Below are 26926 nucleotides of genomic sequence, written 5' to 3'. Positions count from 1 at the left end.
TCCAGAACAAGTGTTTAAAACAGAATTTAATTGCACCAAATTTATCTGAATTAAATCTGTTGCAACTTGCTTAGGATTTGCTAACAGAGGTTCTGTAAACGGGGCTTTAAAACTTGTGTTCTTACACATGTTAGGATTAGAACTCAGTGGTTTAAACTTATTTAGTACTAAGATTGAACCTAGAATAAGAATTAGAACACACCACAGAGGCTCTGTAATCACCGGAGTTGAAGAAGATGAAGCTAGAACGGACGTAGACTGCAACGGAGAAGGAGCAGGCTCTAAAATCACCTTAGAGCCGGCTCAAAGAGGATGGAGCCGGCTCTATTAGGAAGATGGAGCCGGCTCAATGCTGAAGGAGCTAGCTCTAACCTAAATTTAGAGCAGGCTCAATGTTTTAATTGAGCCTGCTCTTTCTTGAATTGCCCAGAAATGAGTTTTAGGGGCTGTTTGGCTGTACAGTGCTTTCTAAGGCTGTTTAAATGATACTGTGAGATGTAATTAAATGTTAGGGACTTAAATAAATGTTGAAAATATTTAATACAATAATGGTTTAAGGGAAGGAGCAATGAACAGTTCAAATAATGACTATACGTTGCACTGTTTTTGCTAGGTTTATATAGCTGGAACTTGGCAAAGTTTTGTGTATAATTCAATTATATATAACTCTATATTTTTACTATGTTATAAGTATGGTAAATTAATTATATTTATCTATACTTAGTTGGATTTAAATTAATATTTAATTTGTTTAATTTGTATCAATTTATTGGCCGTTTTGGAGGATTTAAATGCTATGTCTTATTCTAGCTATTTAATTGATTGGAGCATGATATTTAGGTTCTATAGTCAATACCTAATGTTGGTATATGTATGAATTTATACAAATGCATATACTGGAGGATGGTTGTTGATTATATAGTGTTATTTTAATAACTATGTTATAATGGAGGATTGTGTGTACCGGTATGGGACGGTGACATACTAGGTATGGATTAGTCAAACACTAAATCCTACCTAATTTGGATTAAGGTATGAATTAACCCTATGAGTTAAGTCCATCACTCACTTGTGTCATATCAATCAAATAATTGAATGACTTAATATGGTTTCAGGATGGATTTGCTTTACATTTATCAAACCACTTTTCAGATGGTTGATATTTTGTAATAGGAGGACACGGACTTTATATATTTATTATATGTGCCATGGTATGAGCGTGAGTCTCAGGACCATGGTTAGGGTGCGTATATTGCCTAGGATGGATAGCTGGACAGAGGTATTGTTCCCTGGTAAGTCTAGATACACATGACCACAGTATGTGCGATTTGCATGGTATCTCTATTCAGGCTGAGACAGACCTTTTTGGACTAGTGAGCGTCCTATGGTGTGTATTTATACATATATGGACTACTCTAGATACTGTTGAGTCTTTCTAGTATGTATCTGCGTATCGGATTCCTGTTTGGATTGTAGTAGATCAGGACTTGCATGTGGGCCTGACCCACCCTTATATTTTTCAGGTACTCGTCAGTTCCAGGGTTAGAGTTTGATTGTGCAGAGCAGATACAGACTTCTATTCTACCGATAACGTAGGACTTCTTTCCAGATATTAGATTTGGATTTTATCTTCAGTTTTCTTCCGTGCAGTTTGGGATTTTATTAGGGGTCCACTTGAGATGGATTCCCGAGTTGTTAAACTTATGGAGTTTGGATTGTGATTTAAATATTTATATTTGAGGATTTGTTTTAGTTTCTTTCCACTCATTATATTATTTCTTTAATCACTTTGTATTCCGTATTCGTTTTTAAAATATTAATTGTTTGATATCTCTCGGATTTGGGCCTGGGCCTGATCAACCCGTGTCTCGGATCCGAGGGGTATCACACATTGCGAAAGGAGGAACGACGACATGGTTGATTATCTTGTAGAGTGGTAGGAAGAAGATAAAGACAAAAGCCAAATTCCTTTAAAATATAAGCCACTTGCCAAAGCCACCCAAATCCAAAACCCCGTCACCTTGCTAACCAATTCTAGGATAGAAAAGAATTTTAAGAATGCAAGTTGTGTGAAAATGAAATAAATAGGAAGGAAATAAATTTTAAGCGACTTGCATAGGCCTGGTGCATCTGTTGTTTCTTGATGGTTGTATTTATCAGGGTCCGTTGAGACTTGTCTTGGCCAAGTGGTATTGGTGGTGCTTGTGAGGCCTAAGTTCATGGATAGGAATAGACGGAGATGTATGTTTTATGACCTTATGGAAGGCTCTACAAAGATAAAGTAGGCACTTCTGTTTCAAAAGCTATCAGTTTCCAATCTTAGAGAGACTATACATATATATACTAGAGAGAGAGAGAGTTCCAAGTTGGAACTGGGTATAAAAAATAAGAAGACGTGTAAATCCAAAAGGACGTAAAAAGAACTGGATTTGTGTGTGGTGTTCTGTCTATTAGTAATGCATATGAAGTCTATGCCAAATAAAAAAGACTTTTCCAAGGTTTTACTGTACGTTGTACTCTTTGATGCAAGAAACTCAGTGATACAATGCTTCTTATTTGTTGATAGGTAACTCATGTAATGCTAACCATAAAAGAGGGGATCATTTAAGACGATTGAGCTCACTAAAATGGTCAGGTTGTTTTATGATTATAAAATTCACTATTGATAAAAATTAGAGAGAGAATATATATATATATATTGTGCTGATATTGAGTATGTAGTTGGGTTCTCTAACATACACAATCAATATTCAAGGCATCAAACATTTAAAAGTAGGGGTGGCAATTAGGTCTACCCCATCCTGAATGGAATGAGTTGGTATGCCTTAAAAAGGGTTTGAGGAGAGTATGGGATAACCCAAATCGGGTTCAGGGCAGGGACATGTATATTTTGTGCCCCGCCCCAATTGTGTACTAAATTACACTTGTATCATATATCTATGTATATGTTATAACAGAGAGAACTAGGGTTTTCTAAATATTTTAAATCACCACCTCTCACGATTTCACCACCACTCTGCCACCATTCCGCTCCCTCATTCTAGTGATCTACCAATGAGCAACAGACCAACGGATCAGGACGACCATCATCTCATTCGACTCACCAATGGACCAAGACGATCGGTCTCCTGTTCTCACTTCGACAACCACAGACCAACACAGAACTCTCTCTCTCTCTCCCCCTCCCTCCCTTTTTCTCTTTCATGCGTGTTTATGTCCACATAAGGCTGTGATTGTCTTCAGAACAAAGCTTCTTCACGTTGTTATAACTATAAAATCTAATGTCTTGAACAAATATAAGTGTTCATCAGCGAGGAAACAGGTTTAAGTTGTTTGTTTATATATGGGGATGGTATGTTAGACTTTAACCAGACAAGGGGTTCGGCGGGACGGGTATGGGATATTTTCTTTGCTTAACGGGGCAGAGGTAGGGTATGGGGAAACCTACTCCATTGTCAGCCCTATTTAAAAGAGCAAAATAAAGAATTGAACATAGGTCCCCCCCTCTTTTTTTTTTTCTTTCTCATATCCTCATAAGATTAAGCATGTCCAATTTATTGCAATAGCTATGGCATTGAAGTTTATTTATATTTCAAGTATGAAGTAGTTACCAAGTATAATGGTAACACACCTCGACTTGAAAATAACTCTAAGGGAGTGGAACGATTGGTTAAGAACTACACTTAAAAGCGGAGGTCATAACTTCAATTCTCCTAGAGTCGGCCACATAAAAAACTTTCTTCAATTAAAATTAGCTCATACCAATGAAGCTTCCCACATGTCCTAGGGAATAATTATCACCCAAAGAGTGGTACACCCCTCTAATTACCGGGGGGGGGGGAAAAGAAGGAATAATGTTAACTCAATAAAGTGGAGTAGCCGCACAACTTTTTTTTTTTGACAAGTGCAGTCGCCACACAACTTAGTACTTTTAAAATTCCTTTTAATGAGAAGGTGTTCATGTAAAATGCCTTTCCAGACTTCTGCTAACTAAAGTATCATTAAAAGGCGCTTAAATGGGTAACGCATCCCACAAAAGGACCTAATAGGGCGCCTAAATTCTCAAAGTATCCAAAAATTCAACTCTCTCCCCCAACGATTTCTCCCAAGAATCCAACCAAGAGAGAGAGACTAATAATAGAGAATTTCAGTGCATCAATAGGAGTCTCCTCGCCATAGAAAGATATCCTATTCCTTTCCCTCCACAACCACCACCAAAAACACAAAAGGTCACCACCCTCCAGAAGTCATGGACTTGGAAGCCCGCTATACAACCTCTCCAAGCCTCTTAAAGATCGAGGCATGATAGAGGAAGCTCCAAAATTGCTACCTCAAAATTAATTACAGTTCCAAATCAATCTAGTATTTTCGACCATCACCTTTGAAAGACACCAATATAAAATTATAGAGACGATAAAAAACTGTCTTTGAAGCAATATTTCATTTGAGCAAACCGTGGAAACACAGATTCAAAAGATGCTAGTAATAACATTCATTAACTTCTAAAACCTCGTGTTAAAATTAAAAGAACAGAATTCTAACCAACTTCAAGCATGTAAAGTTGCAGAGCTTGCAAAAACAAAAACAAAAACAAAATTTTGAAGATTCTGATGCCATTTAAAAAATAAAAAATTGTACCCAAATCATATTTTTAATTTTTTTTCCCTTCATAAATAAGCATATTTTGATTTTCTTGATACAATTTACAAAAATGCATATGATTCAAATTGGTGGAACAAAGGGAAGGGGGAAAAAGAAAAGAAACTCTTAAGGTAGATGAAAAGAACATGATTGCTAGGCTATGAAGCACCGATATGGATTCGGCATATCGATATGACATAATAATGGCATGGCAATACAATGAATTCTACGAGGACAACAACGACATGACAATATGTATGGGTACGAATAAATTTTATTTTATGTAGACATGTATAATAGAAAAATAGCTAACTTTCCAACTTCATGGGGAGAATAAAGATGCTCCCTCATTTCTTGGATAAGATAAACTATTATTTACATTTCAACAATTCAACAAAAACTAATAATAAAAATGTCAATGAAATTTGATATACGAGGAATTAGTAACAATTAATCCAACAACTATTTTCATAGGAGATAGCATTCTTTTGCACAATCACCATTACTGATGCTCTATGTCAACACAGCCAAACATCCTACATATGTCAGTTTTAAGTCTGTTATCATTATTGTTGTTTAGATGATAATCTCACGGATGAAGACATATTAAAACAAGGGTGAAGTGCACTAAACCCCCCTGAAGTATGACCTGATTGCAATAAACCCCCTGAAGTAACCAAAACCCCCCTAAAGTATGGTTTTGTTGCAAGAAGTGAAGATCCGTTAGCAGCTGTTAACAGAAAAAGCAAATTACCATTTGCCCCTTATTTGAACGACATCGTTTAAGTTGTTTTATGTTGTTAAGGTGATGATGTGGAAATAAAATATCCAGAACCAATAGAAGAGTGACACCTAGCCCAAAAAGACAAGATTTTATTGTATACGTTTATATACCTCTAATCCTATGCCTCTCCCTGCTTATCATACGCACCCGCCAATGTTTCTCTCCCTATCTCCCTTTCCCTCTATCTTCTTCGCTGGTTCTCACACAATGGGTAAAGGGTACTCCTAATCCTACACCTGCGTGGCCATTGGGATCTTTCTCAGCTTCACCGGCATCATCTAGAATATACAAGTACATCCTCGATTGCAAACTCTAGAACAAACCATACCCGATCTCTCTCACCATGATCCATGTGGGTTTTTTGCTCCACCATAACCCTTATCTATGTTCACGTCTTCTTTCTCATCGAACCCATGTCACGTGACCTCTACCTCTCCTCAGTCATCCCTTTTCACAAAGGCAGCCGCTGCAACTCTCAGGCGACCGCAAAAACAAAGTGAAGACTACACAACACATGACAACAAATTTAGTAGAGATAGAACCCACCAACCAAAAATTCAGTCACCGACGGCCACTACACAAAATCCAAAATCCAAGCCACAACACAGTCGACGACTTGAACCGGCGAGGTGCCGTTCTATCCGAACACAGTTTGGATAGTACTCGCCGGTGCTTGAACTCACAAGAGATAAACTCCGTTGATGGCAAAATAGGGGAAATTTGAACGGCGAGTGACCTGCCACAAGCAAGGACTGAAACGCAAAAGTGGGGGCATGAGCTGTGACGAGGACGACTGCTTTGAATGTCGGCGGCACTGGACGGAAAACAAGGATACCAGTTGGGGGAAGGGTATGTTTGAGATTACAAATTTTGCCCAAGGCACATGGGTCACGTGTTCTTAACTGGCGTTAAATATGGGATAACCAACTAATGGAAGTGGAGTTTTTGCAACAAAGGAAATACTTTAGGGGGTTAAGTGTCTCTCTTGAAGTTCAGGGGGGGTTTTATGAGAGAGAGAAGAAATTTCAAGGGGGTTTAGTGCACTTAACCCTTAAAACAATAATGGCCAGTTTGCAATTAGACTAACTGGGAAACACATGCTCCAAACTAGTCACATGGCATACTTTTCTGCATGCTCCAAACTCATCAATTAGGTATCTAGAGATCCACCAAAACAGCAAAGAGGTTATACTGAGATTAAAGTAAAACAGTGAAACAATAGCTCCAATTTAAAAACAAAATCACATTAGATAGAACGCAATCCCTTAGATAATACTCCGAAGCATAAAGAAAAACATTGAAACAAAGCTCCAATTAAAAAACAAATTACATAAAATAGGATGTGATCCCTTAGATTAAACTATGATGCGTGCTCCAATTCATCTGAAGGATCTAAGTCTACCCAGGCCACAAAAGGTCACTTCTAACCCACACACAGTCCCTAAAAAAATAAAGAATCTATGAACAAATTAAAAAATATTACTTCGTTTAATTTATTCTATAGTTACTGGTATAACGGATTTGAGTCCACAAACCCTTTTTGCATATCATTCCATAATTGGTCAATGGTTATCTTTTGAATGCAATCAAACCAGTTTCAGTGTCAACAACCATAAATGTAACCAAAAGACAACAACCACTAGGATGGCCAATGCCGCCTTTCTAACCTGTGTTGCTAGGTGACATCCTAACCACATTTTGCTCAACGCCAACATCAAATGGTGTGTATAAACGAGTTGATGGAGCAATCTTGAAATAGAAATGTTGCTGGAGCTTTTGGGTTGCTCAGAAGTCATAATATGGTTGCCACGGTTTTTTCTTGGACCTCGCTCAGTCACTCCTTTTATGATTGATTGCCTCTCATGTGCTCACTGGCTATAAGACACCTCTTTGTTGTAGAATTTAGGGTGGGGAAATGGGGGGTTCTTTGTTTATGTGGGTCAATATGACCCTACTACATGATGGTTGGTAGAAAGGATATAATCATAATAATAATCATACCATATGTCAGCTACTTTATGCTCTTGACAGTAGAAGGCTTTAATGAAGCTCTATATATTTTTATCAATATTTCCTTGTAAAAATTAACTAATGAAGAAATTTTTACCTTGATCAAGGAGTAGATTTAGGGAAACATGACTTAACCCAATCCTCATTGTTAATTCCCACTAAAACCTAAGCTTGAAAGATTTTAGGCTGGTTGTCATCATCATTCTTGGCCTCAAAAGTAAAATAAAAAAAGATACTAGCAACAACCTCTGAAGTTGCCTTCTCAACCTTCACAAACTAGTATTTTGCATTCAACAAGAGATTTTAGAATTAAAAGTTTGTGAAGGTAGAGAAGGCAAATTCAGAGGTTGTTGCTTGTATTTTGCTAAATTTGAGAGCCTGATGAGAAGCTCAAGTAGCTTGGGTTGTGTGGAGAGTTTGGGAAGTGGCAAAATTAAACCATATACATCTGCAGATACTAAATTAGGAAATTCATCAACATCAAAGCCCTGTAAGAAATAAATTGTATTAGCCAAATACACACGTATAACATAATATAATATTAATAGGAAAGTAAGTATTGAGGACATTATAGAACATAAGGTAGACGTACCCCGTTGTCCATAACCACGCACAACAATTTTTGTATCTGCAGATGTATATGATTTAATTTTGGCTACATACTCCTCTACCTCTATATCTGTAACTATCTCAGGCATATTATTCATCCCATCTAAATCTGGCTCCCCGTGAAGTAATTTTTGCATTGCATCGTTGTCATTGAATTCATCGTCATCCTCCAGCTTCTTCTCGCTATCATTAGTTTCATACAGCTTCTTCTCGCCATCATCATCAGTTTCATACCATAATTGTTAAAGGCGCGCCTAGGCTCCAAAAAAGCCCCAGGCTCGTCAAGGCTCAATTAGAGCGCCTCAACCTACTACAGGTCAGCCCCTTCAATCAAGCTCACATAAAGCCCTCGGGCTCACGCTTTTTAGTAGACTCCAGGCTCAAAAGAGTTGCACCTTGTATTTTTTAATAATTTATTCATATCATTTTATTTTTTACTTAATGACTACTAATTATAAGGTTCTATATCATATATCGTATTGTTTAACCTTATGAAATATTTGACAAAATTCAAAAATTTATGGTTCACTACTTAAATTAACTGCAATTACTGCTTGATTATGAATATATATAATAAAAGTCATACACCTTCTTCAAGTCGTCATCATCATCAAGTTTCTATCTCTTTTCTACTGGTTCGAGTCCGAAAAACGCATAATCGGCAGCAACAGAGGAAGCCATATTCAGGTTAAAAACGAAAAACGAAAACTCTAACCACAGATGTCGTTTCCTTTAACTAGTGTTGGACATCTGTGGTTAGGGTTTTCGTTTTCCGAATTAACCTGAATATGGCTTCCTCTATTGCTTCCTCCGTGTCAAAAGGATTCTGTGATACATGTGCCAGTTAAGATAAGGTTTCATAGTTGTCGATTTCCTATTGGAATTGGAGATTACAATTTGCCACGTTAATTATTTAGCTAAGAAACTACCAAAACTATGTTGTTTCAGAGGTTGTATCTTTTTACTAATTTTATGCTTTTCCACAGTTAAGTTTTCTGCAATTTGAATAATAACAATAATATTTAATTTCATGGGTAAATTATTTTTTGGGACAAAAATATTTATAATTGATTTTATATTTATTATTTATTTTATATACTCTTTTTAAATTATTATGCAATATATATTTTATATTATTATATACCATATCTTTATTATATTATATGTAGATACTAAATTATAACATTTATAATTTAATATTTTGTATTTATTATAATATATTATATGTTAAATATATTTTATATTATGTATGGACGATGCATTTATATACATAACTGGTAAGAGAGTTTATGTCCTAATATATCTTATTTGGTCTTATGTATTGGGTATTATTAGAATTTATTATTTTAAATTAGATATTGTATTTTATTAACATATATTGAATATTTTTAATATTTGTGAAATAAATGAATTGCATATATATTTTAAGACTTTTTTGGTACTAATAAAAAATTTTAAAATAAAATAATTTAAAAATATTTTGTGCAACTTATCTTGTGTATGTATTATTAAACACTGTTATTGTTTTCAGTTTTCAAAATTGTGATAACAATAAATGTTAACAAACATCATTTCTAATTTTTATTTTCACTTAGAAAAACAAAATCATGTTTATGCTTTCTTGTGACCGCATAAAGAGAAAATGAAAACATTACTAAACGAAATACTCCAATACTCCAAAAACTACGTCATTTAGTAAGGATATATTTATCTTTTGATTGCAACAAAATAATATACCCTTACTAAAACGAAATAGTTTAGGGGATTTGTCGCAATTGAGAGGGTTTCTTCCATTTTACCAATAGATTTGAAATTCCAAAACATTTGTTTAGTGAATTTTTTATGATTCATTTTTTCTTCAAAAATCCATATTCCAGATTCAATGCTTGCCTTTCATGGATGTTTTTTCTTCAAAAACCAGTAGATTCATCGGCGCAAGAACAGGTTTAAGTTGTTTGTTTATATACGGGGATGGTATGTTAAACTTTAACCAGACAAGGGGTTCGGTGGGACAGGTATGGGATATTTTCTTTTCTTTTCTTTTCTTTACTGTACAAGCTTAACGGGGAAACCTGCTCCATTGTCAACCCTAATAAAGAATTGAACCCCTCTTTTTTTTTCCCTCATTTTCTGTTTGAGAAATAATTCTGTACAAGTTACCAAAAACATAACAATGATTATGAGCGGAAGTCATGTACAGTACTATGGCACCGAAGTTATTTATATTTCCAGTATGAAGTAGTTACCAAGTATAATGGCAACACACCTCGACTTGAAAATAACACTAAGGGAGTGGAACGATTGGTTAAGAACTACACTTAAAAGTGGAGGTCATAACTTCAATTCTCCTAGAGTCAGCCTCAGAAAAAACTTTCTTAAATTAAAATTAGCTCGTACCAATGAAGCTTCCCACATGTCCTAGGGAATAATTATCACCCAAAGAGTGGTACACCCCTCTAAATACCAGGAAAAAAAAAAAAGAAAAGAAAAAAAAGAAAAAGAAGGAATAAGGTTAACTCAATAAAGTGTCGTAGCCACACAACCTTTTTTTTTTTTTTTTTTTTTTTGTAAGTGCAGTCGCCACACAACTTAGTACTTTTAAAATTCCTTTTAATGAGAAGGTGTTCTTGTAAAATGCCTTTCCAGACTTCTGCTAACTAAAGTATCATTAGAAGGCGCTTAAACGGGAAACGCACCCCACTAAAGGACCTAATGGGGCGCCTAAATTCTCAAAGTATCCAAAAATTCAACTCTCTCCCCCAACGATTTCTCCCAAGAATCTAACCAAGAGAGAGAGAGAGAGACTAATAATAGAGAATTTCAGTGCATTAATAGGAGTCTCCTCGCCATAGAAAGATATCCTATTCCGTTCCCTCCACAACAACCACCAAAAACACAAAAGGTCACCACCCTCCAAAAGTCATGGACTTGGAAGCCCACTATAAAACCTCTCCAAGCCTCTTAAAGATCGGGGCATGATAGAGGAAGCTCCAAAATTGCTACTGTTGACCCTACGGATTTCCCTCAAGGGCAATTTGGTACTTTTGATGATAATAAACCATTAATGATGTTCAATGTACTAATGTTTACATTGAGCTTAATTCTAGATTAAAAAGAACATTGTGAGGAAGGAAGGACATCTCAAAAACAAGATCTCTTCCAAAGCCATTGGAGCTGAAATCACACTTGAATATATCACCAAGGCAAAACACAATTGGCACAAGGTAGTCCATGCAACGTAAAAGATCAGCAGAACCTATCTATGGGGTAGACTGGTTGGTGAGTGGCTTAGGAGCAAAATGTAAAGAGTCTGTGATCAGTTGAAGCTCTCTCTAAGGTCATACATCATTCATACAATTCAAACCATCACATACCTCAAAATTAATCACAGTTCCAAATCAATCTAGTATTTTCGCCCATCACCTTTGAAAGACACCAATATAAAATTATAGAGACAATAAAAAAACTGTCCTTGAAGCTATATTTCATTTGGGCAAACCGTGGAAACACAGATTCAAAAGATGCTTGTAATGAACATTCATCAACTTCTAAAACCTAGTGTTAAAGTTAAAAGAACAGAATTCTAACCAACTTCAAGCATGTAAAGTTGCAGAGCTTGCAAAAACAAAAACAAAAACAAAATTAGGAAGATTCTGATGACATTTTAAAAATAAAAAACTGTACCCAAAGCATTTTTTTGAATTTTTTTTTTTTCCTTCATAAATAAGCAAATTTTGATTTTCTTGATACAATTTTAAAAAATGCATATGATTCAAATTTGTGGAACACAAAGGGAAGGAGGAAAAAGAAAATAAACTCTAAGGTAGACGAAAAGAACATGATTGCTAGGCTATGAAGCACCGATATGGATTTGGCATATCAATATGACATAATAATGACATGGCAATACAATGAATTCTACAAGGACAACAACCACATGACAATATGTATGGGTACGAATAAATTTTATTTTATGTAGACATGTATAATAGGAAAATAGCTAACCTTCCAACTTCATGGGAAGAATAAAGATGCTCCCTCATTTCTTGGATAAGATAAACTATTATTTACATTTCAACAATTCAACAAAAACTAATAATAAAAATGTCAATGAAATTTGATATACGTGGAATTAGTAACAATTAATCCAACAACTATTTTCACAGGAGATAGCATTCTTTTGCACAACCACCAATACTGATGCTCTATGTCAACACAGCCAAACATCCTACATCTGTCAGTTTTAAGGCTGTTATCATTATTGTTTTTTAGATGATAAACTCACGGATGAAGACATATTAAAAAATACTAATGGCCAGTTTGCAATTAAACTAACTGGGAAACACATGCTCCAAACTAGTCACATAGCATACTTTTCTGCATGTTCCAAACTCATCAATTAGGTATCTAGAGATCCACCAACTGAGATTAAAGTAACAGAGAAACAATAGCTCCAATTTAAAAACAAAATCACATTGGACAGAACGCGATCCCTTAGATAATACTCCGATGCGTAAAGAAAAACATTGAAATAAAGCTCCAATTAAAAAACAAATTACATAAAATAGGGCATGATCCCTTAGATTATACTATGATGAGTGCTCCAATTCATCTGAAGGATCTAAGTCTACCCAGGCCACAAAAGGTCACTTCAAACCCACACACAGTCCCTAAAAAAATAAAGAATCTATTAACAAATTAAAAAATATTACTTCGTTTAATTTATTCTATAGTTACTGGTATAATGGATTTGAGTCCACAAACCCTTTTTGCATATCATTCCATATTTGTTCAATGGTCATCCTTTGAATGCAATCAAACCAATTTCAGTGTCAACAACCATAAATGTAACCAAAAGACAACCACCACTAGGATGGCCAATGCCGCCTCTCCAACCCGTGTTGCTAGGTGAAATCCTAACCACATTTTGCTCAACGCCAACATCAATTGGTGTTTATAAAGGAGTTGATGGAGCAATCTTGAAATCACAATGTTGCTGGAGCTTTTGGGTTGCTCAGAAGTCATAATATGGTTGCCACAGGGTTTTTTCTTGGACCTCGCTCAGTCACTCCTTTTATGGATTGATTGCCTCTCATGTGCTCACTAGCTATAAGATACCTCTTTGTTGCAGAATTTAGGGTGGGGAAAGGGGGTTCATTGTTTCTGTGGGTCAATACGAACCTACTACATTATGGTTGGTAGAAAGGATATAATCATAATAATAATCATACCATATGTCAGCTACATTATGCTCTTGACAGTAGATGGCTTTAATGAAGCTCTATATATTATTACCAATAATTCCTTGTAAAAATTAACTAATGAAGAAATTTTACCTTGATCAAGGAGTAGATTTAGGGAAACATGACTCAACCCAGTCCTTCTTGTTAATTCCCACTAAAACCTTAGCTTGAAAGATTTTAGGCTGGTTGTCATCATAATTCTTGGCCTCAAAAGTAAAATAAAAAAAGTTACCAGCAACAACTTCTGAATTTTCCTTCTCAACCTTCACAAACTTGTATTTTGCATTCTACAAGAGATTTTATAATTTAAAAGTAAGAGTTAGAAAAATAAAATAGGCATCTAATAAATTCATGAAAAAATAAAGGAATATATATACACACACACTTACATTGTCCTAATTGTAGCGTGTAATTGCTAAATTTGAGAGCCTGATGAGAAGCTCAAGTAGCTTGGGTTGTGTGGAGAGTTCGGGAACTGGCAAAATTAAACCAAATACATCTGCAGATACTAAATCAGTAAATTCATCAACATCAAAGCCCTGTAAGAAATAAACTGTATTAGCCAAATACACACCTATAACGTAATATAATAAATTAATAATAATAGGAAAGTAAGTATTGAGGACATTATAGAATAGAAGGTAGACGTACCCCGCTGTCCATAACCTGTTGTATGTGTTCGCAAAACAAATTTTGGATCTGCTTATCATCTTCGGAATCTACATACTCCTCTACCTTCATATCTGTAACTCTCTCAGGCATATTATTCATCCAATCTAAATCTGGCTCCCCGTGAAGTAATTTTTGCATTGCATCGTTGTCATTGAATTCATCATCATCGTCATCCTCCAGCTTCTTCCCACAATTGTCAGTTTCGTACAGCTTCTTCTCGCCATCATCATCAGTTTCATACAGCTTCTTCAAGTCGTCATTGAAGCAATATCCAAAGATTAATTCGGAAAACGGAAAACCCTAACCATCGATTAGATTAGGTCGTTCCCTTCTCAGATGGGTACTAATTTTATGCTCCTCTTACAGAAAGTACCACAAGGTTTTCATCTCATGCACCAATATGGAAGTAGACGCTATATAACAAGAAGCAATTGACTAGTTGACCAGCTTCTGTTCCCTGGGGCAAACATGTAACTTAAACCAACTCTTTCTAGATTTCTCTTTTAAACGAATCGTTTTATGCACTGAGGTTATGTAGGTAAATTCATCTTTATTTTTCCCTAGGGGCAAACATGTAACTTGCGTAAACCAACTCTTTCCAGATTTCTCTTTTAAACGAGTAGTTTTATGCACTTGGGCCTCCTGTTATATAGCTTCTACTTCCATATTAGTTAAGGGTGCAACTTGAGTTGGGCAACTCGAACTCAACCCGAGCCTGCTCGATTTTTCGTAGGCTTGGACAATTATTTTTACAAATAGGTTTAATTTTGGGTTAAAAATTTTTAACCCAAATTTAATTAGGGTTGGGTTTGAGTTGATGTACTAGCAACGTGAGCAAACTCAAGCCCGAATTCTAATATTATTTTCATATATATATATATATATATATATATATATTGATAAGTATTTTCATATATATTTTTTATTTTAAATACGTTACATATAATATTTAAACTACGATTACCTTTTTTTCTTTTCAACATCATTTGTTAAATTTTAACTTATTATATGTTAGTATTTAAGATAATTAATTTTTTAAGAATTTGTTTGTAATTTATTCAAAATTTATAAAATGTCTTTAAACTTTTTTTTTTTTTGTTTAAGAGTAATTTAATCTAAAACTAATTTAAGATCATATTAAATTTTTGGTGCGAATATTAGCTATATGAGTAACTTGAATTCACCCCAACTTTTAACATGGAATCCAAGTCTGAGTTGTAAGCCGGAATTTAAAAGTAGAAGGATGGGCTCGGGTTGAGAAGTTAGGGTTGAAGATAGGGTTGGGTTGGGCTTGAGTTTAACATTTCATATGGTGAGTTGGACTCAAGTTATACCTTAAACCCGCCTAACCCGCCCGAGATACAGCCTTAATATTAGTGCACAAGATGAAAACGTCGTGGTATTTTCTATAAGAGGAGCATAAAATTAGTACCGATCTAAGAAGGGAACGACCTAATCTAATCCGTGGTTAGGGTTTTTCGATTTCCGAATTAATCTCTGGATATGACTTCATATGTTGCTGTTGATGACAACGACTTGAACAGGTCGTTCCCTTCTCTGATGGGTACTAATTTTATGCTCCTCTTACAAAAAGTAGCACGATGTTCTAATATGGAAGTAGATGCTATATAACAGGAAGCTCAAGTTGCCTAGTTGACCTTAGTAAATAAAGATGAATTTACCTATATAACCTCAGTGCATTAAACGATTCGTTTAAAAGAGAAATCTAAAAAGAGTTAGTTTGCGTAAGTTACATGTTTGCCCCTAGGGAAGAGAAGTTGACCACGATGTTTTCATCTCGTGCACTAATATGGAAGTAGACGTTATATAACAGGAAGCTCAAGTTGACTAGTTGACCTTAGTAAATAAAGATGGAGTTACCTATATAACCTCACTGCATAAAATGTAACTTACGCAAACCAACTCTTTCCAAATTTCTCTTTTATCATTGGCTGAGACGTCTTATCTGGGTCTTCTAACTCCTCCCCCTTCTATTTCTTAGTTTTTCAATCTCTTGTGGGCTACTCCTATTCTATTCATACGGTATCATTGATTTCGCGAAATTAAAGGTTCGTAAACCAACCGCATGTTGTTCGATCTCAGGTAGGCCATCATCGAACTAAGTTAAGTGACCATCTGCTTGCTGGGGTTCTTCAATGGATCATATTGCCCTAATTTTTTTTTTTTTATTATTTGTTATTTTAGGGTTTCAATCAAATCCTATTTACACTATTTTTCGACCGATCAATTGACATGACCAAGAACACATCCAAGTCCGTGAATGTTGCAAAAACCCAAACAAGAAATAAAAATAAAAATGCAGACCATACCTAGAACTGAAAACTCAAAAAGCCTCCGTGTGTGAGAAAATTATAACTTCAAACCAGCACGGCGTTTGGAGAATGTGACTTGCCTGCCTGCTATTCGTAATCTCGATCTTTCAAATCTCAATCTTCCCTCAACCCATCTGATTCAAACCCATAACACCCAATTGATCAAAAAACCCCTAAACAATTCTCTATCGCTCTCTCTACATCTATGTATATATATACATATTATATATAAATATATATGTAAAGCCGTCTTTACTGAGCGCATAAGATAAAGCTAGTATTACCACGTTTAGACTTGTTTCAAAAATATTGAAGTGGGCCACGTGATTCATTAGATGATGTAATTTCAGTTCAACTAATAGACAATTTTGATAAATATATATATATATATATATATATATATTTTTTGATAAATTTTTTTTTAATGTAGTTAATGTTGATTATGCGGTTTAACAATTTTGCATCCATTTCATTTTAAGTGGTATACATATAATCTTGATTGTGGGGGATTAGACATCCTAGGAAAGAGATTTTTTTTTTTTTTTTTTTTTTTTGATCGGTTAGATAGAAGAGAAATGAGAAACTTATAATTTTCTATTTTTTATCAAGAGAAGAGGAAAGAAGAAATTTTAAAATGTTTTCACTAGTATATTCAATAATATTTATAATACTGTAATTTATAGAAGATAGTAATGTAAATTAAAACTATATAATTTAGGATAGTATTTAATTTAAAATTTTTATAATACTACAATCGTCATTTTTACTTGATGCTTAAGTTGTTTGAAGAAAGGCTATCAATTTGAATTTGAATGAATTGAAAGGCCTTTCAAAACCATTTTAACACATAAAAGAAATGAAGAACCATTTGCACATTCTCAACAACTTTTAAAGGGACTGGTTAGTCAGTTGTTCTTGACTTTTTTATTTGAATGATTTTTTTATAAATTATTGTGGTTCTTTTTATTAGAATGAATTTTTGCTAAGAACTTCAGTACATAGGCAACAATCCGAAATTCTTAGCGCACAAGTATTCCATATTCAAAATCAAGCAGTTTACCATCCCTTCCATCCAAATACCACGCATATTACTTTCGTTAATCTCAAAATACCTGAAATAATAACAAAAAAGTATACAAATATAAATATAAACATATGCCATGCATATAGATTCAAACATCTCAATCAACCATTCATGGCATTCAATTATAAATATTATGTTACATGCAACAGCACCCACCCATATCTTAATTAGAGAGTCAATAACACGAAGATAAAGTAATCAAACTATTCTACAATTCGAGTAAACAAAAAGACACATGAAAAATTATATGAAGTTTGCGCATTTCAATGCTTTGAGATTCTATATGAAGACCTAGTTGGATTTCTATCTTTTATCTCTATCCAAGGGGATAACTCTCTATATGAAGAGAGATTATCAGCGAAACATGGTAGACTACCGTGCCTCCTGTGTAAGAAAGAAAAGTGAAGCACAAATGCAAAATCTAAAAGACCATTTACTTGAGAAGAAAACATACCAATCTTTACCCAGTAAGAACTACTCTTAACATTTGGTCTAGCAGTTTTATAGTAACGATAAAGCTTCCACCATAATCCATTACAAAAAATTTACTTATGTCACATTTTTGTAGGACTTAACCCTAACAGTTTCTTTTTTAAGAGAGATGAAGCAAATAGACAGAAGACTTCCAGACAAAATCCATTATCTCAAAGTCCTTCAGTCAAAGTTGTTGGCAGTAGCTTTTTAATAAAAACCTCTTCAAAGTTGGGCATATTATTTAAGTTTTTAGAGTAGATGGTTGTTAACTAATAACAAATTCTAAACGACAAATTTTCCCTATTTCTATCCAACCTCAACAAACATTGCTTTGATTGGGTGGTAGGTTTGAAGTTGGAGACTATTGATTATTGGTTGGGTGATTGTGGAGGGGGTAGGAGAAGCGTTGCGAAAGGGGGAACGACGACATGGGTGACTAACTTGTAGAGTGGTAGGAAGAACATAAAGACAAAAGCTAAATTCCTTTAAAATAGAAGCCACTTGCCAAAGCCACCCAAATCCAAAACCCCATCACCGTTGCTAACCAATTCTAGGATAGGAAAGAATTTTAAAAATGGAAGTTGTGTGAAAATGAAATAAATAGGAAGGAAATAAATTTTAAGCGACTCACATAAGCCTGGTGCATATGTTGTTTCTTGATGGTTGTATTTATCAGCGTCCGTTGTTTCTTGGGCAAGTGGTATTGGTGGTTCTTGTGAGGCCAAAGTTCATGGACAGGAATAGACGGCGATTTATGTTTTATGACCTTATGGAAGGCTCTACAAAGATAAAGTAGGCACTTCTGTTACATATATATAACTACAGAGAGAGAGAGAGAGAGAGTTCCAAGTTGGAACAGAGTATAAAAATAAGAAGATGTGTAAATCCAAAAGGACAATAAAAGAACTGGATTTGTGCGTGGTGTTCTGTCTATTATTATTATTATTTTTTTTGATAAGTTGTGGTGTTCTGTCTATTATTATTATTATTTTTTTTGATAAGTTGTGGTGTTCTGTCTATTAGTAATACGTATGAAGTATGTGCCAAATAAAAAAGACTTTTCCAAGGTTTTACTGTACGTTGTACTCTTTGATGAAAGAAACTTAGTGATACAATGCTTCTTATTTGTTGATAGGTAACTCATGTAATGCTAACCATAAAAGAGGGGATCATTTAAGACGATTGAGCTCCAGTGCACTAAAATGGTCAGGTTGTTTTATGATTATAAATTCACTACTGATAAAAATTAGAGAGAGAATATATATATATATATATATATTGTGCTGATATTGAGTATGTTGTTGGGTTCTCTAATATACACAATCAATATTCAAGGCATCAAACATTTAAAAGTAGGGGTGGCAATTAGGCCCACCACACCCTGAAGGAAATGAGTTGGTATGCCTTTAAAAGGGTTAGGGGACAGTATGGGATTAAGAGGTGTGACCCAAATCGGGTTCGGGGCAGGGACAAGTATATTTTGTGCCCCGCCCCAATTGTGTATTAAATTACACTAGTACCATATATCTATATATATGTTATAACAGAGAGAAATAGGGTTACAGAACATTAAGTGCCTATGAAATGACAAGAATACCCTTAATATTATTTTAAAATAAAATTGTGAATTTTAAAATGACAATTATGCCCCCATGTGAAACGATGTAGTATTGTGTTGTATTCCCTCTTTGTGAAACAACGTCGTGTGGGGGTGTGTGAAACGATGTCGTGTGGGTCATATGCCGTAAATCGTTTTTTATGCCCTAAATTGTTGTTATGTGTTTGTGTGTGCGCTAAGTGAAAGCAAGTATGTAGTGTTGATGAAAGCAAGAGTTGATGGAATTGAGTGTCGAGTGTTGATGAAAGCGAGTGTTGTGTATGTCTTTTCTCTGTAATCGCTCAGTGGTCAAAGATCTTAGTAGATTCCAAGTGGTTCGTGTCACTTTCTTTAAACAAAATGGTGTGGACAAACGTTCACCCATTGTCGTTGTTTTGTAGTTAGGGTTTTATTATTTTTCTTTTTCAATGTGGGTCCTTAATGTTGGGTGGGAATGATTCGAGGTGGATTGTTTATTGATATTGATATTAGGGTTTAATTATTTAATTTATAATAAAAATTAGGGTTTGTTTATTGTTCAAACTCCTTTAGTACTTAGGGTTTTATAATCTTTCATTTTCAATGTGGGTCCTTATTGTTGGGTAGGAATATTAATATTAGGGTTTAATGATTTTGTAATAAAATTTAGGGTTTCTTTGTGGTCCCGTTGATCATTAAATTAAGTACTATAGGGTTGTGGTCCTAGTGATCTTTGACAATACTTGTTTAAAATTACTGTAACTGTGTCAGAATTGTTTTTTTTAACTTATATTATGTTTGCTATTGTTTTGTTGAAATTACTTGTTTTAAGTTTTAATCCTGCTTTTCAAAAGTTATACACACTGGAAATGCATTATGGTGTAGTACAAAACTAAGTCCATATTTTGGTGGATCTGTTGAGATATATAAGGGTATAGACAGTTGTTGCCCAAGGATGGACTCTAGAGGAGGGTGAATAGAGTCCTTGTCTAGTTATGACTAATTGATATCTATCTTGAAGAACAATATAATATTTTTCAATTATATAAACTTAAGCAAATAGATTCAGCAAATAACAAAAAAATATAGACTGAAATATAAAGAGTAGAGTTTAGAGAAAATGCAAACTTGGATACCACGATTTTAGCGAGGTTCGGAAACTCCTACTTCTTGGCTCAAAACCCCTCTTAAGACTTCCCAATCCAATATGGCTCCTCCTTACTGATCAGTTTCATCGATTACAATTATAAATCAACCATTTGCAATAACACAAATCATTGTAAAATAGGGCTATTAGTCGGGTAAGTCGAACTATTGGGTTTGCTAGTTTATGGCAACCAATGTGTCTAAAATCACTTTTAGAATGATGAAAGCGGGTATAGAGTTTTTTTCGTTTGTTACTAGAATTAAGAATTTAAATTACATAAAATAATAACTTATAAGAACTTTAGAGAAAAAAAATTCAGATAGAGAAGACTAGGGAAGTGAATCCACTCCAACCCTTTACACATGCTAAATATATGATTGATTTGGGGAAATAATGTATATATGTGACCATGATACATAGCAACACATGGTTACTACAATATCTTCAAGAACTTTATTAAATCACAAGGCAAGAATAACTTATCAAAGCTTCACATGCTTAAACTACCTAAACTATGGTGTAGCCTTAGACATGCTCACTAAGCTAGAGATTATCAAGCCCTTAATTAAATGATTAAAACACATAGAGTCAAAAGACAATATTAACCCATCAAAAGGAAGTCCTAAACTATAGATTAACAAATTTCTCAAAAATCATACCATTAAAACCATTTCATAATCTTATTTCCATTGTTACTATGAAAATGCCAGCCATACAACCATGAGAATAAAATAATCTAAGACAAGAGTAATTGATTCAACATGATCATTTATAATAAAAAAAAATAACATTCATTACACATTGTAATATGCTCTAGATTATGAAACTTGGCCCATACATACATTTCATTCCCCAAAATAAATCAAAAATTAAACATGCTTACAAGGAAGGGTTTTATCACCTCCCTAGGTAAGGATTTAGTTACCTATAGGAACAAGGAATAAGGATTTAGTTACCTATAGGAACAAGGAATGAAGGGGTTGAGATGCTTATCATCTCCATTTTCGAGCTTAGAGCAAGCTCCAAACCAAAACCTCTCTAAAATAATCTTTCTCTCTCTAGAACTTAGCCAAAATGTGAGATATGGAATAATACATGCTTCTTCCCTCTTATCAAGCCAAAATCCACCCTCTAACCACTCAATCCCGAGCTCCAACTACCCTAGAAGTAATCTAGACCACAGAAATTACATAGGGAAAAAAGTGCAACAGAAAAACAAGAGCAGTTAAACTGTTATCTGCAGATCGGTGGGGGCCTACGGGGCGCCGGCATGTCCTTAGTGTCCGAGGGAGATCACTGGATGTTTTGGCGGGCGCCCGCGAAGGCTTGCCGCGGATCGGTGGGGACCCCGCGGATGAAGGTGACATTTTGGAGGTTTTGGTGGGCGCCCGCGGGGCTGCGGCGTGTGCCCACGGAGCTTGGCAGCAAACCTTCATTCCCTTCTTGAGCCTACTTCGAGCCTGTCTGTTGACATGGTTGCCATTCTGAGCATTATGTCGCAAACTTCACATATATGATAACTCAAGAAGCTTGGTCCAAAAGACAGTCCCCAACAACGGCGTGCTTCGCTTTTTCCAGAGATTGTCAAAACCGTTCCTTTAACCATATTCAGGGGAACCAACCTGAAAGTAGACGAAAATAAACAAATAAAGCAAAATTATACATTATCATCAGCTAATGGACTTAACTAATGTAAATAAGGATGCTTGAATATGCAATATTCGGTGCTTATCACACCCCCAAACTTACATTTTGCTAGTCCCCTAGCAAAACCAAAATATAGAACCTAACACAAAATGACAACATATGAAATGCTGACAACATGCTTCAATCATGAAGTACGAAAATACCTACAAAGCTAAAATATAACTTGGAACAACAAAAAATTAGAGACAGACTCAATAAGCAGACTACTTGCATATATGAAGCCTTGATAACAAAAATAGCAAAACATATTTCAACTACTATGCATCAATCATCATAGTCTATATAAACATTTCAATTGTCATTTCTTGAATAGAATTGAACTCTAACTTCAGTGAAAGTGAACCGGATTCCCAATATGCGGCTTTTATCTTCTTTTTCCAATCTCAGGAATAGAAGCTTTCAAATTATTGAATTTCCTTCTAAATGGGGTCTCTAAGGCACGACTTTATTCACAATACAACTTTTGTTGCTTGCTAAAAATTTATCATTTATAACTCAAAACAATACGTATTATGGTCGTGCAATGCCGAAGTCCCTTAAGCTTTCTAACCAACCCATATAGCAAGTGTTAGGCCAACAACTCCCAAACCAGATGGCTTTAGGGTGTTAAGTGTAAAAACACTCCTAGGGCTTAATAATTTGAATTGGCAAGGCTACGAACTCCAACGAATCATATTTATTTATTTATATCTTTTTGTAAATGACTGTGTAATGTCTAAGTCCCTTAAGCTTTCTAACCAACCCATGTAGCAAGTGTTGGGCAAACAATTCCCAAAATGAATGGCTTTAGGGTGTTAAGTGTAGAGACACTCCTAGGGCTTAATAACTCGAATTGGAAAGGTTACAAACTCAAACAGGTCATTGCCATTAATTACTTTCTTTTTCTTTTTCTTTTTACAAGAACATGCCAAAGGTATACATTCATTACGGTCATCACCTCAAATCAGCTGAGTCATGGTCAAGGTTAATTGGGTTGCATACCTCACAATTAGGTTCCCGGTGTGCATCTGTGCAATGTGAAACATAGAAGAGTATGAAATCCGACGAAAATCTAATTAAAACGTTTAAATAAACTAATATGAATCAACATGATCATTTCAAATTTTTCTTTATTTCCAAAATTATCATTTGCCTCTATACACAAAGTCTTAAACACATGTTTCAATCTCCAACAAGTTCCATGATTACACAATCATTGCTTTCAACAAAATGATTTTATCATCTTACATGAATCTAGTTATGGTCATGCAAGCAAAATGTTATCTAAAAAATGCAACAAATGCATCCCCAAACTTAAATGTCACATTGTCCTCAATGTGAGAAGACAAAAAGGAATGAAAAAGAGGGTACAAAGAACAACAATACCAAGTGAAGGAAGAAGTTCAGTGGCGCTACAAAAATACGCCACTTCGTGAATTCCATGAGCATGTCCCCAAACTTGGTTTCAAAAACCTGTCAACAGACATCTATACATAGCAAACATCATATGTATCCAAAAATGAATAAAAGAACTACAATTTATTAATCTAAAAACTAATATCCATGCAAAGTAGCAAAAGTGATGCAGTTATAAGTTTAAAATAATAACGGGAAAGCAAATGCCAAACGCAGCCCAAAAGAAGTCTAAAAAGTACTACTAAAACGGGAAATAAAAGCTATAATCATAAAGTCACTCCATCATCGGAGTGAAGGAGGAACCGCCAGGTGCGCCGGGTGCATGGTCAATCAGAGTCTGGAGCATGTCCTGCAAAACCTGCTGCCCTTCCTAAGTCGCCTTAATGGTGCCCTCTGTGTTGTCGAAGTACATGTGAAACGTATCAAGATGAGCATTGAGAGCAAGATAATCAACTCGGGTCATGACATCCAGCGGCAGAGTAACAGGGGCAGCTGGAGCAGCAGGGGCATCATGAGCAGGAGGGGCAGGAGCCACAAGGGGAGCGGGAGCACCCCAATCCAAGTCATCACCAATGCAGGCTTGGCAGGACATTTTTAGCTGAACCGTGCTCGACTTCCAGACCCCAAGGGTGAAATCAAACACAGTCTTCTTTTTCTCCTCACCCGTGGGTACTCTGAACCCCGCATTTTTAAGCAACCTTGTAATAAGGTATGGAAATGGGAATCCCAGGCAGTGGCACTGCTTGACCTCACTAAAATCATTTCATTGTAGACTTCAAGGATTTGGTCCTAGACAAGCTGTAGGACGCAAAACCAACACTCCTTTTCAGCGACGTAGAGGGCTTTCAGAAAATCCCCTTTACGCTCGGAATGGCCTGGCACGGGAAGGACATTCTTGGCTAGGATCGAATCAAGAAACCACAGCCGGCATGGTAAGAAGGATTTGTTGGTGCTTATGGTTCGATTGCCGGTGTATTGATTGTGGCAAATCTCTCCCACAATGTCCGCCAAGGACAACGGAGCCGGAGCGTCAACATAAAGGGGCAATCCCGCCTCATCCACCGGCGATGTCAATAGGCAGTCCATAGCCATGGCAAGGTCATCCAGAGTGAATTCAAACTCCTCGCCATCAATGGTGGTTTTGATGACCTCCGGTTCCTCACATGAGTGGAACATGTTGGAGTAAAATAGGCGGACCACGCGCGGATAGTAAACACTAGCGCGTGGCTTGCAAAGAGATTCGAGGCCACGCGCCTTCAATTCACAAACCGCCCATGCCATCTTTTGATTTTGCTCAAAACCATTTTCAATGCTGAATTTCGCTTCAGTGACGATTGGCCATTTAACCCAATTTGGAGTCGGAGGCACATTGGAAGGCCCTTCGGATGAGCGAGCACGTTTTGAAATAACTTTGGGTGCCATTGGAGAGAAGAAAACTGGTTCAAGACTTTTTACAAACACCTGGCATGCACAGCAATGGGGAAGAGAGGCAAAATGATGTTAGAATAAAAAAACCCAAAAATTTTAACCTGTAAATCAACAAATGCACAACCCAAAACAAGTATAACTCCTTCACAAAATCAAACCCATCCTCCATTGATAAGGAATTGGAAAGAAAATGAGAAGAAACTTGCCCCAAGTTGATGAACCAAAAGTTCCCTTATTGATGCAAAAAGAGTGGTAGGATGAGGAGAATGGGTGGGATATAAGGGAGATGATTGGGGGAGATGAAGAATGAAGGGAAACAAAGGGGAAAGAAAGAATGGAAATGAGGGTTTAAGGGAAGGGGAGTGCAGATGGAGAGAGATGGAGGGTTATAAAAACAAAAATGGGCTTGAAATAAGCCCATTTAAAAAGGTCTCGACAAACAGCGGACGCCCACGGAAACTGCGATCCTTACTACCACAAATGGTGGGCGCCCGCAGACTTGCAGCGGGTGCCCGCAGATCTACGGGGTATACTGCCCATTTTCGCGGGGACCCGTGAGGTACGGCGGGGCCCCGCAGAGCTTCGGATCAGACTGCCCACTTTCGCGGGCGCCCACGGGGCTTTAGCGGGAGCCTGAGAGGCTACTTCAAAGATTGCCTTGAGGAACTTTTTGGCCTACAAAGGCTGGGCTGGGGATCAAATGCGCCTCAAACATGAATTCAAAGCTATTAAGGATCCTAGTCACTGTGTAGAATCGCCGAGACTGGATTCGGCACTTAATGGCCCAAGAGAGAACAAGAGATCCAAATGCTATTTGAAATTTGGATAAGACGGGACAAAGGCCTAAATGACCTTGAATACCTCCAGAAGTGGTACAGAGACCTAAAAATGATAAAGAAAACCTAATGTGACCACCGGAATGCTAAATGAGACAATGCCAGAAGAATACACATTTTGATTAAACTTAGCGGATTTCCAAAAAATTCTTGGCAAATTGGCACACGGAAGAGGGAAGCTCGTTGGATGGAAGAATTGATTCCCATGAGTGCTAAATTTAACGTCGATAGCTAGACGAACCAAGATCGCGCATTAGTCCTCATAAATTGGGTCCGTTAATAAGACTTTCTCTACTTTGCGGATAGGGACTATGCCGTCTACATAAGGCTTAAGCCGTTGGCCATTAACCTTAAACAGCGATCCATCAGCAGGATCTTGGAGCTCGATTGCACCATGAAGAAAGATAGTAGTGATGATAGATAGACCATCCCATCGTGACCGGAGTTTATCGGGAAAGAGTTTCAAGCTAGAATTGAAAAGCCAAACTTTTTGTCTAGGGGCAAAAGACTTATTGACAATGTGCTTGTCATGAAAAGCTTTGGTCTTTGCCTTATAGATTTTGGCATTTTCGTATACATCGTTTCGAATTTCCTCAAACTCATTGAGTTGCAATGCACAAGTAGAGCCGGCTTGTTTGAGATCAAAGTTGAGCCTTTTTATAGCCCAATAAGCACGGTGCTCTAGTTCAACTGGGAGATGACATGATTTGCCAAAGACAAGTCGATATGGCGACTTGCCAATGGGCGTCTTGTAAGCTGTCCGGTAGGCCCAAAGTGCATTGTTTAGTCGCAATGACCAATCTTTGCGATCCGGTTGAACTGTTTTTTTCTAAGATATGCTTAATCTCGCGATTAGATATTTCCACTTGACCACTTGTTTGAAGGTGGTAAGGTGTGGCAACCTTATGAATGACGGAGCACTTAGAGAGGACGGATTTGAGGTAACGGTTTCGGAAGTGAAATCCTGTCATTGATGATTGCTCGGGG

The sequence above is a fragment of the Cornus florida genome, unplaced genomic scaffold (genome assembly GCF_030987335.1).
Source record: "Cornus florida cultivar Cherokee Brave unplaced genomic scaffold, ASM3098733v1 CherokeeBrave_3.0.0_Hap2_Chr01, whole genome shotgun sequence".
Taxonomy (NCBI): Eukaryota; Viridiplantae; Streptophyta; class Magnoliopsida; order Cornales; family Cornaceae; genus Cornus; species Cornus florida.
This window is presented reverse-complemented; position numbering follows the sequence as displayed.